Here is a 19,752-nt window from a genome sequence, read left to right as displayed (position 1 = left end):
TCTTGTCAATACTATGGACCAAAAGCGGCCTTCATCTTACTATCATTTAACAAACGGGTTAGTTTCCACTGCTCAGAGCGTTTCTGTCTTAAATAAATTATTTGGAAGTTAATTCCTAATTTTCCTGCTGCCGTCCAGAAGAACCTGGTGAAAAAGCACAGCGACTAAATCCACAGTTGGACGCGTCTCGTCAGAAGTCCAAGTTCAAGTTAAGAGAGGCGGTCGCTCCGTCTGTCCAGACAGCAAAACAAAAGACACACACGTTCATCATTAATCATCTCGGTACTCCTTTCAAAGTGCGTCCAACTTTCTGGGCATATTTCAGACAACTTCAATGGATCAGTTATATGTACAAAAGCATTTACAATATATTTATGCTCTGATGTTCTGTCCTCAATAGAAATCATTGTGAAACTACAAATGACTTAATTCTTAAACTTGGTTTCAAAAAGGAAAATGTTCTAAGGAGTTACAACTATAGCCTTTTTAAAATATAATTTCCAGGAGTAAATTCATCAAATCTAGAAAATGTACACAGCGTCTTGGTTTGTAAAAGCACAAGTAACGATTAGGCAAATGTTTTGTCCTGCAATGCCGGAGGAAACTGAAAGCCATGGAAACTGTATTAAAATTGTTTCCTTCAAGTGGAGCTTCTCAAATCTTGACCTATGCGTTATAGGCCAGTATTTCCACAGTACTCGGATTCGTGCTATGCAGCCTGTTCATATTCAGAAAATGTGTCAAAATGCTGACAGAAATCCGACGACACACGCTATGAATGCTTGTAGCTTAACGCGCCACTACAGAAACAACTGAGAAAATGTTTCGCAAGGTGTGTTAAGACTTTATCTGAATGCAAGCAACAGTCCAGTATAATAAGGCAAACTATACTATGTTTAATGTTTGCTGATCGTGCAAATTAAATATTAGTTTATTCCCCAAATCATCTTATACACCCATAGGATGTTTTTTCCATCAGCATTATCAATTCATTCTTAAGGTTACACACCATCTTTAATAGTACAACTTGCAGATTATGTTATTAGTGCAAACACACACACACACACTGTTTGCTATAAGCAAATCGTTTATTTTTAAAACATGGGTTTTGAAGGCCACTTTGCTTTAGGACACCAAATAAAATCCTGAAAATTTAAGGGAAGCGACATCGTCCTCATACAGTAAGTAGAAATCCATCAGTGACTGCATGGGGAGCCTAAAGTAAACATGATTTGTTGCTTTGAGAGCGCTGCGGATTGAGAAATGTTGTCCGCACATGCTTGGTCATCTTAAAGCGATATCAACAAGGTCATAGTAAAGGGCAGCATACTGACCAAATCGTTAAAGGGCAGCTCATTTTGGGTTTAAACTCCATGAAGCGTGAGGCTGCGGGATTCCTCTACTACAATGGCTGAGCCAGCACGACAGAGGATAGTCAGAGGAGTCATTTTATGGAAATGTGAAGTTTTCTTCTAAACTTCTAAATTTTGATATTGATGCTGAACCCGCTGAAAATAAATCTTAAATCAGTCCAATCTGGACAGGTCGACCAAACCAAAAACATACTTATACCGTACCATGTGTTTGTGTGCAACGCGAACTTTCTTGCTGTGCACGTACCTGCAATCACACGCACATACTGTCTGTATGTTGCATTCATGCATCACATTGTTGTCGTCCTCAGTTGATGTTTTCATCAGAGGAGTGTGTGAGTTTATATGGTATGGTACAATAAGATGTTACATATCATGCATTTTTTGAAGTCGCTAATAAAAGGCGAAGACCAAAAACCGTTCTTCACTAGGAGATTTAAAAACGTTAGAAATGTAACAAAAATAACTTTTTTAAAAAATCTGTAAACGTGTACAAACGTTTTTGACTATTTAACAACATTTAAATACAGTTAGCAGTCTTGAAGCCTTTTTGGGGTTAAATGGCCTTGAAATGGTCCAAGGGCAAACATCAGTTCAAAAAGCGTTTTGATTTGCCAAATGTTTCGTTTAAGACTTGCTTCAGGCCACTCTCATTTTCTGTACCAGAAAAAGAAAGTATCAAGAGCAAGGCAAAGTGACCGAAGCTTAAATTAGAGGCAGATTAGAGAACCAAGAGAAATTATGGTGGAGTTATACTGCGGAGTTTGTACTGTCGTGAGCACAAATGTGAATCCCAGTTCATCCTGCTCTTCACTTCTTCTTTCGCACTCGTTCAATGAGATAAAAAGGCTGGTAAATGATTCGACTGGCCAAAATTAGAGCAGGTTCACCTGTGCTACCATACTGCACCAATATGATGATGAGCAACATGAAGTTCAAGTTCAAAGTCACAGTGCTCAGACAGCCTTCACCCTCTCTCGTAAACCAAAACAGTAGCCGCTTGCATTAGCAGACTCCAAATCCGATCCTGCCGAGAAAACAGCCGAGATCTGCATTCAGCGTGTGATGCAAGAAATAAAAAGGTGTGAATTATCTTATCAACCTCTTCAGAGTAAATCCCAGTGACGACATGTTAAAGCAAATGGCTGTAGACATATAACGCTATCAGAATAAAGGAGCATCATCAATTTCAAATCCGATTCTAGTTCATATTCAATGTTTTTCGTTCTTATATCGTTAAAACCAAACATATATATTGTCATGCTTTGTTTACCCTAAGAAAAGGATGTGAAACAGCCTCTGAATTAGCCTATTCAGTCATTATTAATGTGTATTAAACTGAAATTAAGATGTGGATTTTGGAATAAGGGCAAATTGCAGTTCTTTGTAGCATTAATGCGTAAAAGCAAATAATAAAAATAAGAATGTCACAGCTAAACATCACATTTGCCCTGGCCGTTGTACGATGTGTATTTGTTTAGTAGAGATTTAAAACAAAAAGTGGTTCGTGCGCATGCCACGTAACCGTAAACGTCCCCAGTTCGAAACCGGCTGGGGACCTTGGTTGCACATTATTATCACTTCATGCTTGATGTCTGCCTCTCTAACATCAAATCTATCAAACAGAGGCTAAAATGCCCTCTCCTCCGCTCTGAATCATTTCATAAAGAACACTTAAATACAAGAAAACGAAAGAAATTGCATAGCTTTCATTAACATGTGCAGAGCAGACAGGGATTTAATGCCAACAAAACTGTTTCACCAGAAAAATGCATCGGTGCTTCAACGCATTTAATATTCTTTTTATTTAATTGCATAATTAACGATCGAAGACGCTGTAAAATAACGCGCATCTTATTAAATGCACCAGAGGGTTTTACATGAAGATACATGGTAATAATTTATGACTGAGATACAGGGTGCAAATTAATGTGCGACAATAGGGCATCTGACTAATTTTAACCTGTTGGCTAATAATACATAGAGCAATGCAAAACATGAAACTCGTTTCTAATGTAATAATGGGACATACTCTGTCAGTGACAGATATCTCGCATATCTGTCAAAACTTATTTCTCCATAAAAAAAAATAAAAAAAATCAGAAATATTAATTATCATTTAATCTCAGCTTTACACAGACAACAGTGTAATATCAATAAAAGGCATCATTAAGGAATGACACACATGCTCACTGTTTTGAGAACCCCCCCCCCTTACCCCTTTGTTTCAAAATCAGAGCAAAGAAATGTTTCACATGACTTGCAGCCATTTTAACTAAGGAAACTTTACAGACACACAGTGTTGGCTTTGTCAGATCAAACTGTAGATTCATCTGAAGCTGTATTATTTCTATAGCAAAGAAAAATCTAACAAAGCAACTAAACATTCAGGAATTTAAGTTACATTCATTAAAAAAAAAAAAAAAAAACTGATTGAACATGATTACAAAGTCAAGCGAAGAAGCCCGTAATATTCTAAGTTCACAGGATTTGTTAGAAACACTGGTGTTCTGCAAGTATAAAAAAGACATGTCTGCATAAAAGAGATGTGTAAATGGATGTTAAACTTGCTGAGGAATCTTGGAAGTAACCTGAAGTAGAAATATTTGTACACTCGTTGCTTAAGGTGAGAGTAAACTCAAAAAGACCATTTATTTGGGCTGAATTTGTCCAGGAATCTGAGGCAGTCCATGCCAAGAACTGGTAGAGATGTACATTATACTACAAGCAATAGAAACTGCAATTAAATGATGTGCCTAAAACAGCAGATTGAACTGACTGTGAGGCACTGTCCCTTGAAGCTCAGAAAATTATTGGGCAGTCACTTTTAAGCTGGTGCCAGATGTGACCTGCAGGCTGCAAAAAAAGAGCATCACTGTTTACATTGATTACAAATGTTTGCAGGACATTGCAGTCTGTTACACCTCATCCTTAAAAAAAATAAAAAAAATAGAAATACAAACTTTTGGGCAACCTGTAGGATACTTTGTAATGTAAAATATAAATTGTTCTTTCAATTTAAAAACACAACAAAAAGTCCAAGGGCTGCCTTAACATTTTATGTCAACTCAACAACTGCAATTTGTTCCAACACAACTAAATGTGAGCTTAATTAAATATTGCATGCTGTGTAAACATGTGTCTTATGTCACCCAATAAAATCTTCCAAGTTATATTCAAATAAATAACTTAAGTAATAAGTCAAAGGGCCATGGTACTACAGCCAACATAATGAACTAACATCTATTAGAGCCCAAATGTAACAAAATAAGTACAAAACATTAATGTTACACTACTCCCAGTGAGTCTAATAAATTTAATATGTGCTAGGTAAGGACTGAATTCAACACCAACCATTATCATGGTTCACATAGTTGATACTGGTGTGAAAATAAACAACTGATCAAATATTTTGAGAGCATTAACTCAACCAGTGTAAGTATCTTCAGGCTTAGTTGAAGTTAACGAACAAACAATATACAGATATGTGAGGGCATTTTTTTTCCTATTGTTTATGCTGTGGAAATTTTATAATTGAGTGTGAATCATTCAGTTTAAAAACTTAAACAGAACTATTCATGATGAAAATACATAATAATTCTATTTTAATTATATATATTATAAGAAAAAGAGGATATCATAGTTAACCTAATTTGATAAATGATGTTACACAAATAAGACTAACTGCTGATCATAAATAAACAAATAATTACAACAATATGAGATCCACATAAATTCTCGCAGCCAACTTTTTCTACAGAGTCTGATGCATGCACACAAAGTGACTTAAGTCCGAGTAGTTTGAAGGAGGGTAATGGCTACTCTTGGATGGACATACTTTTTGGGTGTTTCCTTATGCACATGCAGTCAACAAAATGAGCAAAATGTTTTCACAACTCGTCCCAATACTGACTGTTGGTATAAAAGACACAATAGAGACATTTTCCCAAGCATGAAGGGAAAACACCTGATGGAAAAGATTACCAAAAAAAACCCCAAAAAAAACAAAAAAAAACAAAACATTTTATGTGCAAGCAGTTCTATTTTGACAAAGTCTGCAACTGTAACATTTAATTGGGTCAGAATTTTAAAATCGACCAATACCTTAGCACTAAGCATAAAGAAATACTGATCACATGTACAGTGTAAAACTGCAAGCCAGCATACTTTGTGTACATATGGTAGTAGTTGACAACCCAAATAAATCAAATTTCTGTCCCATCATATACAATTAACTCAGACATGAAATGCTCTTATTTTGCATGTGATCTTTTTAAGTCCTGCTTTTCCATTGTCTTAAATTGTGCCACAGTAATACATTAAAGTATTATTTCTTTTTCCTAAATGTTTGTGAAATTTGCCGTTATGTTTACATACGTTGTTAGATCTTCTGTTATTTGGAGATGTATAAATGTATTTATAGTTTGTGAAAGTTCGGCTTCACTAAACAACTTACTGTACATCAAACTAAGGTACTCCAACTGAGCCGAGTCAGACTCGCCAACGATAACTTCTAAGTGGCTACGAGAGGTTTTACGTCAATTTTATGGCTTAAAGGCAAATAAATCCTGACTGGTTTGCTCCCCCTCTTCCACTTACCTTTTAATACTTACTCCTGTGCTATGGGTTCAAATTTGCAAGTTTGCGCTCTTCATGGTGTCTTGGACAGTGAGTTGGAGTAAAACTCTTCAAAATAACTGTTGAAAAAAACAAACAAACAAAAACTTTAAGACAATTCTCTAAGTCTCTAAAAAGAATAATCTGAGAATTCTAGGTTTACATTCAGAATCACAGAAATCTGTAACCATACAGTACATCTTAAGCAGGTAAAATGAAAATGTAGTTTAATGCATGAAATAAGTCCAATACATTGAGGGTGTTGAAACAAAGCAGACTATACTCTTCCTACGAGAGAGATGTTAACATCTAGAAAACAATACCAAACACCATTAGATTGTGAAAATAACACCCATTAAAAAGACATAAACAAGAAACCTACTTTGCTAATCATTTCCATTTGTCATGTTTTGTAACTGTAATGTAACTGTATCTAGTTTATCGACTGGAAGCACAAGCACTGAAAAAAATGTAGACGTCTTACCAAATATGAAAATAGGATGTCTACATAAGTGAAAAAATTAGAAGATCTGGTGGCTGTTTAAAAATATGCCAGCCCAGCAGCTACCCATTACCAGCCCGGGCCTTGAGCTATAAACTTTGAGCAGCTACACAACAAAATCAGACAAACCTTGGAGGAGTATGTATTCTACACTGTAGTCTAGATGTACTGTTACAATACAGTTTTTTTAAATCAGTGGTGATGCAGAAGGTAAAACAAGGACATGATGCACAATGTAAAATACTAATTAATAGGTTGGTTAGGTTCCACAGACACCACAAAACAAGCTAGACAACAGGAGCACAATATCTAAATACATCAGTAGATTAGGTGATAATACCAACAAAACCCTGGGACATAATTTTCTAAAAGCACAACATTACAAACAGTAAATGGTTATCAATACAAAAGTCACCTAAATGCCTAAATTAGAAGCATCTTAATTAGCAATAATGAGTCACTATCTTTAAACTCGCTCAGTACAGAGCGTGACATGGCATGCATGTGCATTTCAACTGTTCCCTTCCAGTAAAGGAACAACCATGGTCACGTAATCTTATAAAGTCTGCTAGACAGCATAACTGAAGTCTGGGTTCAAGGTTACAATGAACAAAGTTACGCATGAAACATGGCTCCTCATTAAAAGTAGGAATCTTTGGCATACTGATCTGATTATTGACTATTGGTGTCACAATTGAATTTACAATCAACTTTCATTATAAAGCACTACATTTTCCCCTGAGTGCAGTATCCTGTGTGCTAAGCCACTGAGCTCTGCCCCAAAAGGAAGATAATTAAGATACCTGGTTGGGAGTGACAATGGTCAACAAACAAAAAATAAGTAGAAAAAGGTATGTGTGAGCAGCCATTAAATTTAAGATAATTTTTAGCTATTTAGAAGTTAACTGCACAACTACATTACTTTAATGCATTTTAGAGAAGAAACCGAAAGAATATAGATGTAATTTATGTCATGTCATGTAAACATTTCAGGAGCATATTTGAGGTTTTGTTAAAAACAGAAATTGGCATGCGTTTGATTTGTTTTCATTTTTTAAATTTAAATGTATTTTTTCAATTCATAATCATTTTCACTCAGCCTTGCTCTACATGGTTAGAAAATGCCTAAAAAATAACTATAATGTGAGAGTCCATAAAAATATCAAAGGATACAAGAACATGTTCAATAGCAGACATAAGTCAAAACGTTAGGCAGTATAGAAAGACATGATACCAATACCAGTGCTTATTCACAATTCACGACATACACTATCCACCATTTAGTCAACCTTACACATGCATGTAAATGTTTCTGACTTAGCACAACAATTATCTGTGGAAATTGGTGTTTAAGTGGTCAGAATTATGAATATATACATTGCATAAAGTCAAAGAATGAGAAGAAAACAATTTACAAAAAACGATTACAATTTTTCAAATAACTTGAAAAGAAGCTTGTTACTGCATTAGTTAGATGAAACTAAAACAAATCAGTTTGGTTTAGATGGTGTCCAGAATGTTTGGTGTAAACCTGGTCAGAACTACAACAGTGGCTAAAAAGTGCTGATTATGAAACAAGAAGAAGGGGTTATACTACTATGGGGCTGCATGAAAGCAAAATGTGTAGAGGAGATGACATTTATAGATGTACTATAAATAATAAATAAAGTTTAAAGTTTATATACACAAAAAAAGACTAAAAAGATGGCTTTCAATCTCAAGAAACTCAGCCGAAAAGGTAATGGCCAATATGACAATGATAGTAAACAAATAATCAAACCATCTATTCTGTAAACAAATACAACATTGGTGTCTTCCAGACAGTGATTCCAAGTGGCTTTGGTGATTCCCTGCTGTTGCTGTGCTCTTGTGCCACCATGGGGCTCACAATTATGACAGAGAAATTTAACACAAAATATCCCTGATCCCAGGATAAATTGTAAGAACGTTAGTTAATCCATACATTTTGATATTGTGTCACTGTCTGATAAAAATCTCAGTTTGCCTAGTACTTGCAATTTAATAACATTCCCAAGCCTCAGCATTTCATGTCTGGTGCTACTTGGCACTAAGCGGCAGGGAAGAACTGGGGTGGGATTTTTGTTGTTTTTTGTTTAAAGTTGTGCACACTGTAAGTTGTGGAAAAGTTTCATCTTCACCTAAATATTTAATCGTAGGTGTGACAATGCTGAACTTGCTGTGTTGGGCAGCTCGACCACTGATCTAAAGAGCTTTGCTTGGGGGGCAAGAAAAATTAGTATCCAGTAGATCTGCATAAGTGTATTCAGATAGAAAGGTGCTGTTGAATACTCTACTTGGTAGAGAGGTCATGAGAGCTAAATATTTGCCTCTGTGAGATACCTTAAAGGACTGCCAAATTAGGAAACACCTCAGCCATGAATTGTGCCAGAGATACCCAGCTCAGGGAGTATATGCATTCATATTTGTGTGCTAGTTACACTGTGTGATAGGTTTGCTTAGGTAAACATATCCTTATACTGTGATTACACATTATAGGGACAGCTGTCCTATAACAAACTAAAAATTTAATAAATTCCTTAGGTCAATGTTTGAGCTACCATCCATTAAACAAAGTTTTATGGACTTTTTTAAAATTCTATTAGTGCAAATAAGATATTAAGTACTTTCCATAAAAAGATACTCTACCTAATAGTGTTAAACAAGTAATACAAGTTACAAAAAAGCTGTGTAAAGAACAAAAACTTGGAAAGCCAATTAAATGTTTAAAACAAGAAAATCTAGGGAATCCATTTGAGGAAAAAAAACAGGTAATTTTGAAATTGATGGTAGCAACATGTGTCAAAAAGGTTTTAAAGGGACAAAGACAACAAAAGATAGGAAAAAGAGTGGTCCATTACACCATTGGTCTGACCATTGCCTGTGTGCATTGTTCTTGTGGCACATGCTCATCTCTTTTTACAGCATGTTGCACAGGTGAAAAGATTCCAAGAAATCTCTGTGCAGAAGGAAAAAGGCCAAAAAGCAATACCGTTTGTCCATGGTCTGTAGCAAAGCGTAAAACTGTTCTGTGGTCAGACAAATTGAAATTTGACACTTTTTTGGAAACCATTGGCACCCCATCTACTGGACTAAAGAAGAAAGGGACCGGCTTGTTATCAGTGCTTTCGTCAAAAGCCTGCATCTCTGATGGTATGAAGGTGTGTTAATGTTTTTTTATTGGCTAGCTTGCAGATCTGGAAAGGCACTATCAGTGCTGAAAGATATAACCATCTAGTGAAAGATTTGCATATTTCAGCAGGACAATGCTAAACCAGCACCAATCTATAAAAACAGCAGTGTTTCATAGTAGAACAACGTGGGTGCTGAACTGGTCTGCCTGCAGTTCAGATCCTTCACCAAATTAAAATAATAAAGAAGACAGAGGACTGATGAGCAGTTAGAATCCTGTATCAGAAAAGAATGGGATAACATTCCTCTCACAAAACTTCAGCAACTGGTCTCCAGATGTTTACAGACTGTTAAATGAACAGGTGATGCTACACCATGGTAAACATGTCGTTGTCCCAACGTTGAGATATTTCAAAACAACCTTGTTTTGTTTCCTAAACTACTGTTCTATTGTGACCAAATGTGGATTTAGGAGATTTACAAATCATTGCATATCCACATCTATTTTAAAACAGCATTTCCTTTAAGTGACAGTCAGTTTTTGAAAATATAGTGTATAGGATAAGGGTATATTTAATTTGCAAATATGGTCTACATGGTCATGCAGCTATATTTATAATCTATTAATAATTTCAGTATTTTTTTTTCTGAAAAAAAATTGCCAAATTGATTCCAATTTCACAAATGTGACTACTTTTCTTCCTTAAACGTGGTATTAATTCAGCTGCACTGCCTCATGTTCCCAGCAAACATGCTTTTGTATCCAATTCTACAGGAAAGGCGAGAGCTCCACTGAAGTAATACTTTGTAATGGTATTAGGAGGGCTATAAAAGTGTCAGAGCCCTGTAAACAGGCAATCAGATATTGAGCCATGGTTTGTTTTTTGTTTTTTTGTTTTTTGCTTTTGCAGGCATCAATCAGGTAATATATGTGAAGTCTGAAACCACTGCTAGGCATTTGATATAAAGTGATAGATCTACCCGTTTGGTATTCCAGGCGATTTAAATGCATTTTATCATGAATGAACAGCTCTGTAAAAACCTGTATATTAAAGGAAAAAAACTGAGCAACATCTACAATATCTTTGCATTTTCTTTGCCTACCTTCCTTTCATGAAATGACAGCAGTGGAAAGCATGTCACTGGTTAACATCATATTGCACACAGCCAACAGCCATTGTCAGATTTTTTTTTTCGGGCTGTCCATCTGTTCAATTATGTTAAGTATGATATCACAAGAACACCATGAGGGAATTTCTTAAAATTTCCTCAAATGTCTACTTGAACTAGTTAGATTTTTGCAGTCAGTGACCGATTATCAGTTTATGTGAACACCTTGAAGGAATTTCTTTAAATTTTGCACAACAGTCCATTTGGACTTAAGGATGAACTGATTAGCTTTTGGTGGTCAAAAGTCAAGGTCACTGTGACCTTCTGTTGTTCTGTTCATTCCTTTCTTGCACAATATCACAGGTATGCCATGAGGAAACTTCCAAAATCCAGTCCACATGAACTCAAGCATGAATGAATAAAATCTCAGTAGTCTAAGGTCAAGGTCACTGTGGCCTGATTCATGTTCCATCTAATAAACATTACCTTAGAAACGCTTGGAGGAAATTTCCTCATGTCAATAATTTCAAGACAGCATGCCCATTAGGTCTTTTTTACATCACTAAAGAGTGAGGTAATAGATATTCCCATAAAGTATCCTTCAAACACATTATATAATTTAGCTACCCAACAAACTAACACGGGGTCATAATTTATTTTTTTCCTGTTACTCAGCTGAAAATATATCATGTTAATAACAATATTAGTATATTATAATTTAAATAATATGTTAACACTTTAAATTAAGATGGTAATATTAGCAAGTTAGTATTGTCATTGGGAGCCTGTTAGCATGTTGTTGTGAGCCTATAGCCAAATCACTTGTATATCAAGCAGGCTAGCATTGAAGAGTCTTAGTTAGTGAATAAGGTAAAATATGACCACTTGAGGATATTCCACTATTTTGCGGCAGGAGGTCTACCACCAGTTGTATAAAGGATCTGTGTGCTTCCTGATCCTCTGACTTAATGTTCTTTGCCCCTTCCTCTCTTTGTCTCCCTGAGCTTGCAAGAGCAGGATTATCTGACTTAGTTTCAGAGAGGTATGCCAGACAAACCAGTTATTAAACATTTCAGACCACGTAAAATTTCGGGTAGTAATTGTTTAATTTCTGCACCACATTACAGCTCCACCAGATAATGTCTAGAGAAGTTTAGCTCAACACAACTAATGTTACTAAATATTTCCTCCAAATTCTACATGATTTGCAACTTTAAATTACTACTGCAGTCTCAAAATTATTTAGCCACTTCATGACAGCACCTTTTTGCTGTAAATGTGATGAATAATCAGACACAGGCTTCTGGCAGCATTCACAAGGAATCTTAGCCCATCGTTTATGGGCAGTGACCTTTAGTTCACCAATATTGTGGGGTTTACATGTTGCAACTGCCTTTCTACAAATCCCATCAGACTGGATTCTTAAATGAATCCATCTCACTTGCAGGTTTCCAGTGCCAGAGAGAGCAAAGCAGCCCCAGAGCATCACTGAGCCACCACTATGCTTCACTGTAGAAGGGTGTTCTTTTCAGCTAATACTGAATTCCCCTTCACCTAGATGCTATTACATAGGCCTGAAATGTTACAGTTCTGAATCATCCTTCCACAGAACAGAATCCATATTGGAGCAGTCTTTTTTGTGCTTTTGGGTCAGTAGTACTGTACATTTTGGAGCTCTCAAATAAAAAAACTCAGTATGTACCTTAATGTGCAATCTGAAAGTCCTGTCTTACTACCTTGAGGGTTTTTCCCCACCTGCCCTGTGAAATCTGGTTACAACTCTTTATAGGTTCCTTTCTCTACCAAGTCCATGTAGTGTAGCCACTGTTTACATAACTTTGAACTTATGAACAATGCTTCAAATTGTGTCTCTTGAAACATTCAGTGTCTTCTCCATCTTTTAATATAATTTTCCTTTCCAAGGAGTGAAAGGCAATGATCTCTTTACTCCTTTTAAAGTAGCCATATTTCTAACATACAATCAAAACGACACAAACCACTGTAGCCAATTGAGTTATTTGATGTATTCCGTCTGTTCTTGCACACCTGGTGCAACTAATCAAGCACTTAATTAGTCAAATCAGGTGTTTGTTGATATGGGGAAGGGCTAATTGGGAATTTCATCTATTTCAAATTTTAACTACAGCCAAGTGTGCAAAAAAGTGAAGAGGTCTGAGTACATTCTAAAGCCAATGTTACGGGTGGGTGACACACCTCATCATGTTTAATAATTTTTGTGTGCAGCACATTTGGTTGAATTAGCAGCGCACATAGCATATATAAGTCATGACACATTACCTAAAGTCTAATAGGCTGGTGCTGTGCATTGCAAGCTTCACTAACAACTTTTGGCAACTAAGGGCCATGGCACACCAAGCCAACATCAAAGAATGAGAGGCAACAAGACCGACTGTTGCCTTGCCTCATGACACCTTTGCATGATCTAAAAAGTGGCACTAGAAAATAATGCTTTATTAAACGGGTGTGTGTTTAATTGGCCATTGGTGAGTGTGTCAGGCACTGGTGGCCAACTCACATTGGTGGACAGCCTTAAGAATGGTGTTTCTCCAGTAGCTGAATTCTTAAGTGACATGTAAACAAGAAACCCAGATACTATAATCAGAGTAAGGCTTTAATAAACTATGATTTCCCAGGTAGCTTTCTTTGGAGAGTTCCTCATGTAAAATAAATCTGCCAAATATCAGATGTTTCCACTGTGTATTTGTTAAGTATAAATGTACTGTGAATAGGATTTCTGTTTTGTCTGAAAGTCTGCCTTTATTATTGAGCTGTGAGTCCCTTCTGACACAGAACATAGGATGATATCACAAAGCAGCATCTTTTGTCACTATAAAGTTAAATTGAATGCTTGAAGGAGAAATCTGATTACTGATCTGCAGCAAAAATTAGTAAATGTACATTCACAGTAAACAAATTACAACAGTGCATATAATCTGTTAAACTTGTCGCCTAGAAAAAGTAGAAAGTGAATCAAAGAGTACAGCAACAGTGTTAATGCCTACAACAAAAACAAGAAGGTTGAGAGATGTTACATAAGCTGTTGCCTTCTACATTACAAAATGTCAAAATGTTGAGGTATGATATACTTAAGAAAAAAAAAAAAAGCATATGTATATACATAAAGCATTGATTGTTGTTATTATTGAGATTATATATATTATATATTTATTTATTAACTAAGCTTCCATTTTAAGGATTCCATTTTAGGATCCTCAAGTAGAGCAATGTTTGATACATACATGGAGTATAACAGGGTATGCGTTTTAGTATGTTTCAAGTTAGGTGAATTTAAAACTATTATACAAAGCCTGAAATTCAGGTTCCTGCCTACGTTATGTAGATTTATAGCTTTCATAAGCCATAGCTTTTCAGTTTTTTTCATCACATCGTAACTCAAAAATAAAGTTCTACTAGACTTTTTACAATCAAACAGTTTTTTTTATCTTATTTAACAGTTACTTACTGTCCTTTTTTCTATAAAGGACTCAGGCAATAAATTTAGAAATAACTGCTTGTTTAAACTTTTAGTGGGAGGTTGTCTGTTTATTTATGATTGGAGTTGGCACAGGTCCTTGAAGTTATCCAAAACTGCAAAAGTCATGATTCAGAATCACTTTCTGTGGTGCATCACATTTGACTACTCCTGCTGTACTTCTACAGCGTTAACCACTAACAGTTATTTGACAAAGTCTTTAATTTCCTTCATCTAAGCAGTTCTCCATTGACTTCAGTGGGTTTTCCATGTCTGCCCGAGCACACACCCATGTCTGGAGTATTAATGTGCCCTCGTGAATAATTACAAAAATATATGCATATAAATATATGTATGTACCATTATTGAGAAATTACTGAAAAAGCGAAAGAGTATAATTTTAAACAGATCACTAACCCTTTTGGTTTGTTTCAAGGAAAGGTGGAGTATATCATGGTTCTATGGATGGCCATGTGGCTGGAGTTCAAACTGCAAAACAAAAAGGAATCTCTCTTCTAGTCCTCACCAAATGGAAGAAATATACTACTATGCCACATCCCGACTCCAAGACCTTTCCAGACATTTTTTACAAATGTTCCATATTAATTATTCAGAAATGTTTCCTGACTGTTTTGACACCTGTGAAGAATTTCATTACAGGAAAGCCGGATACTACATAAGTACACTTCATATGTTTCGAGTTGCATATACTGATGTCACTCCTGCCTTCCAAGTCTGCCTCCACCACTACTAACAATTTCAGCGCTACATGGAAGCCATTAGGTAGCATCTATTAAATAGCCAGAAAGCTTTGTCGCTGGCATACAGGTTTCCACAAAAAGTAACAGAACATTTGGAATGAACCATCAGCCTCTGTGGGAGGAGCAGAGCATTTTGTATCCTATCAATGTAAAGCTGAAAAAAAAGGTGACGGTTTAATTCATACGATAAACAATTACTAAGAGATAAATGTTTGGTTATGTGTTATTGAAGATTCGGATTGTGTTAACATTTTTGCTCATGTCAAACTTTGCTTAGGTACTGCCATCTGGGTATTTATAGAGCTGGCAAGTAATGGCTACTGGCTGAGGATTAGCATACTTCAAGCCATACCTTAGACGGCTAGGCAGGAATTTGTTCAAATGGATGAGTATTGCAGCTCTAATTTAAACGAAATCCCAAGACAAAAGTTTTCCAATATGGACGGAGTTGGCTGGAAAAATAACAGTACAGTTATTGTTCATAGATTTGTTTTTACAGATTTTTGAAGTGTAAGAAGACAGTGAATTAGCAGGTATACCTTGTACTTCAATCTGTCCAACCTGTCTGTTTTACTGGCCTGATTAATATTGTAAGGTGTAGTCAACAGATTAAAAATAAAATATGCTAGTAGTTAGCTCTTCTCAAACACAAATAGTAAATGTAAGAGGCTGTGCCAACTCCTCTGTGACACACCAAAAGCTATATTTCTACTAAAGTTACGCAATGGCAGTCATTTTACAACCATTTGCTTTATAGCATACAAGTGTGGCTTTTGTTATGTTCAGTTTTTGTAAGCCATCTGAATGAAGAAATAAAGGCTAAATGTTAAATAAAAGTTAATGTTTGATAATACAGGCAAGACCATAACTGTTGTGCAAGTGTAAAATTGTTCTTAATAGAATGAAAAGTCTTACCCAGTCCATGTCCTCTTTTCTACATAGTGGTGTCAATCCTGAACCATCCCCTCAAGTGTATAATGTAACAATAAACATGTTTATGGCAAGACATAACATTTGACTGTAAATATGTCTTAGCCAACACACAAATAAATGGGTATGCCTGTTGAGCACCATATGCAACTAATTATGAACTCTTTTTGTGTGTTTTAACAAGAAAGTGAGGCAGGCGAGGAGAGACAGACACACTGCAGTTAATCTTCTGGCGTAATTTTAGCAGTACGTACAAGCAGTACTTCTGTATTACTCAGGCATACATTTATAATAGAAATGATTATGCAAAGAGACAGAATCAAGTATGTTTTGTCATACATGTGTTGCATCTATTAAACAGTTTAGCATGCAGCAAACTAAGGACAACATAAATAACTTTCTGAGCAGGTACTGTTTCAGATTTACTCAGTCAACATTCCAAATTTCACTCCACCTCAATGAGAACACTTTGTTCTTGTGTTTAATCACTGGTGTTGGCAGGGAGACTGCTGTGGTTATGAAATGCAGCCAATCATTTCAGGGAATGCACCAATAAGGTATTAAGGTTTAGCACACTAGTACTATTTTTTGTTTGTTTCTATGGGACTGAGATTCCAATGTGCAACAACTATCCAGTCAAACAACGATATTACAAACACCCTTTTGAGACTTCTTTGGTGGCTGATTAAGTTGTCCTTGGTCCTAACAAACAAAAGAGTTAAGGGTGAGTAATAAATCAATGCAGACCTCGTTTCCCCTGGGCTATTCAGCCACTTGGGGTGTAAAACGCTCAAAGGCAATGAGCACTTGAAAGTGTGGAGCTGCAGACAGATTCGGCCCAGCAATTATCCTGTCTGCGTGCCTCCTAAACACTGCATACCAGATATGTTTGGGCCTCTTCAGCAACAGTCCCAGTTATAGAGACACAGATGCTCATGACACCGTGTTTTCAGGGCTGTAGAGACAGAGGGCCCCTGGCCATCTTTTCTAAAACACATGCCACACAGCCTGCACCACCCACACCACACAGACCTGTTATTGATGACCACTGACAGTTCTCTTCACTCAAATCAGGGTGGCCAGCTATAGGCAACAAAGCAGTAAATACAAAGTGTCAAGGTGACAACTTACTCATAACTACTTACCAGTAGCCATACTTATCAGTTACCTACACTTGTCTTGTTAGTGAGGACATATCCTATAAAGATGTGTTCACATATTGGCACATTTTATCATCCCCTGGTAGAGTTGTGCTGTCTAAGACTTTGTGTTTCCTTTTTGGGCTGCTGCCCAGTAAGGAGCAGACTGACAAGCACCCATCACATGGATTGATGTGTCCAGCTGGCAGTGCAAAAGGGGGACTAACAGACAGAGGAGCAAGAGCATCGCACATTAAATCTGATGGCTAAGATAAGAGGAGTGTGGTTGAGACCCAAGTAGAAGGACTGAATGTGATTTAAGGGTGAGGTAAGATGAAGGAGTGGAAGGGAGGGAGGGGTGGATCATTGAGTGAGAAGGTGACAGGAAGTGACTATACCTTGGATACCTTCAAGGTGACTCAGTGTGACAGAACATTCCCAAGGGTTTACTACTGCAAAGAGTGGTAGACAAAGACAGAAAGAGAGAGAGAGAGACGGAGAGAACGAGAGAGAGGGAGAGCAAGAGAGAGAGGATTTCAAGGTGCAAAAGCTCTTTGCAGATGTCCAAATATGCAGTAAATCACTCTGAGGACCTGAGGGTGCTCAAATACTTTTTGACTGAATCCGTCTCTGGGCCCAGAGGCTCCAGAATGGCTAAAACATTACCAGAAGTCTTCAGGGTAGCTGTAGCAGCCCACCCATCCCCCCACTAGTGCCTGCAGTATCCCAGGACTGTGCAAGCATCAGGCCAAACCAAAATGGCCACCATTCAGATGTTGTCCAAGTGCCTGTTTTGTTTGAGAAACCAAGAGAATGTGCAACTAGAAGATAGACTGGTACACAAACTATCTATTTAGCTGTGTGTCCCCATTCCCATGAGTCATAAAGTTGCCCGTGGCATTTGAGTAGAGAGGTCTGTGTGTCGAGTTACAGGTGTTCTTTTTAACACGATTGCTTGGAGAGAAAAAAGGTTTATGACTTCTCTTCTATGGAGGGTTGAAGAAACAGAAGTGACATTGGACTTAAACAAGTTTAAACCTAGGATATAATCACCTTTATAGCACAATAACAAACAAGCCTGCTTGCTATGCAACCATACTTCTGCAATCAAACAAATTTTGCAATCACAAAGTAAGAGCAGCAAACCTTTACACCAACAAAGTGCTGAAAGGGAGGAAACAAATTATGTGTGAATGAAAACAAATAGAACATAATCAAATTGAATATTGCTATTATAAACAAATAAAAAAGCACTGCAACAAATCTAAATAATAAAAAATATAACATGCTTCAAAATCTTCATTAGGAGCCTGGAATCATAACTTTACTTTATTTGGTTTAAAATCAAAGCAAAAACGAAGCCATTTGCCGAATGTTGAGTAAGAGGGTTAGTGCGACGATTATTCAGATGTGTAATAACATTAATGTATCTATTTCTTATTGCTCATAAATGGTACAAGTTGTGAAATGAGTAGTAGTGAAATGAATGAAATTCTTTCAACAGTTTTATGGGTACAGAATTACAACTCCACATTTTGAATTCATTGAACTATAACTGGCAAGCTTACTTTGGAGAGTGAATAAATGTTCTTTTAATGTGTGCCATTTAAACTTTTTGAATGCTTTTACATTAATGTATTATCTGAACATTGCATTTTTTCCAGATATTGTCTTTAGAAAATATCTTACCTTCATCCCTGAATTTGCCTCCTTTGACCTCCAAATGAGAATGACTGACAAGATTTAATGCTAATGAAGAGAATATTAATAGATGATATAACTCAGTGAGCGCTTGTAATTACAGCAGAGCTTCACGGAATTAAATCCACAACTTAAAATGATTTACACATTTAGCAGCCCTAGTCTTAACAATTTTCCATCTAATATCACAGATATGTTTAATATGTAACTTACTTTACCTAAAGTACTGAAAGCACAGTATGGACACAAAGAAAGAAAAGGAGGTGTGCAGAGTTGCGACTGTCTGTTGCTCTCTACAGCCTTGATGTGTGAGCTTGGCTGCCCCCTGGCAGATGCAGCTGTCACTGCATTAACATTTTATCAGAAAGGAAAACCACTCCCTGAAAGGAAAAAAAACGACCCATGTCTTACACAGTCTGTTTGGGGATAATGTAAATAAGATTAATTGAAATTATCTGAGGATCCAGGATAGATGTAACAAAACACATTTTTTTCAAAATATGTCAAAAACAAGATCCCTATATATAAATAGAAAATGCATAATGCTATTCAGGACCTTACTTTTCTGACTATCAAAGTGCATGTTTAGGTGAAACCCAGGTCTCAGTAACCTATATGTTAAGAACATAAAATTCACAGCAACTTTAACAAAATTGCTGGTCTATGCATTACAACATAAAGGAATGACAATGCCATCCAGTTAAAACTGGAGCCTTTCCTTTTATTCATTTTTAGCAACATATTAAAGTAAAAAATTACCAGTTTCTGTTTAGTGTGCAGATACAAAGATTGCATGTGTGTAAAGAACTCTATGTACGTGTGTAGGGGCAGCATAAAACAAAGAATATATGGTAAGGGAGACATGACTGAGTAAACATATAGCAAAGTCTGATATGTATGGGAAGATATCAAATGATCGGACAGTTAATGCATGGTTATTTTTAAACATTAACCACACTTAGAGAGAAAAGCTTAA

General features: G+C 36.4%; 1 long non-coding RNA gene across 2 annotated transcripts in view; it reads right to left on the bottom strand.

Moving 5' to 3' along the window:
• Nucleotides 1-3,842: 3,842 nt before the first annotated feature.
• Nucleotides 3,843-19,752, bottom strand: part of LOC113167486 — a 30,914-nt gene continuing 15,004 nt past the window's right edge. For both annotated transcript variants that reach the window (XR_003299290.1, XR_003299289.1), the window contains 2 exons: nucleotides 5,973-6,070; nucleotides 3,843-4,229 (listed from right to left, as the gene is read on the bottom strand). This is a non-coding gene — a long non-coding RNA (uncharacterized LOC113167486). The remainder of the gene's footprint in view (nucleotides 4,230-5,972; nucleotides 6,071-19,752) is intronic.

The sequence above is a fragment of the Anabas testudineus genome, chromosome 7 (genome assembly GCF_900324465.2).
Source record: "Anabas testudineus chromosome 7, fAnaTes1.2, whole genome shotgun sequence".
Taxonomy (NCBI): domain Eukaryota; kingdom Metazoa; phylum Chordata; class Actinopteri; order Anabantiformes; family Anabantidae; genus Anabas; species Anabas testudineus.
Note: the sequence above shows the minus strand (reverse complement) of the source record. Positions and strands in the feature narration are given on the sequence as shown.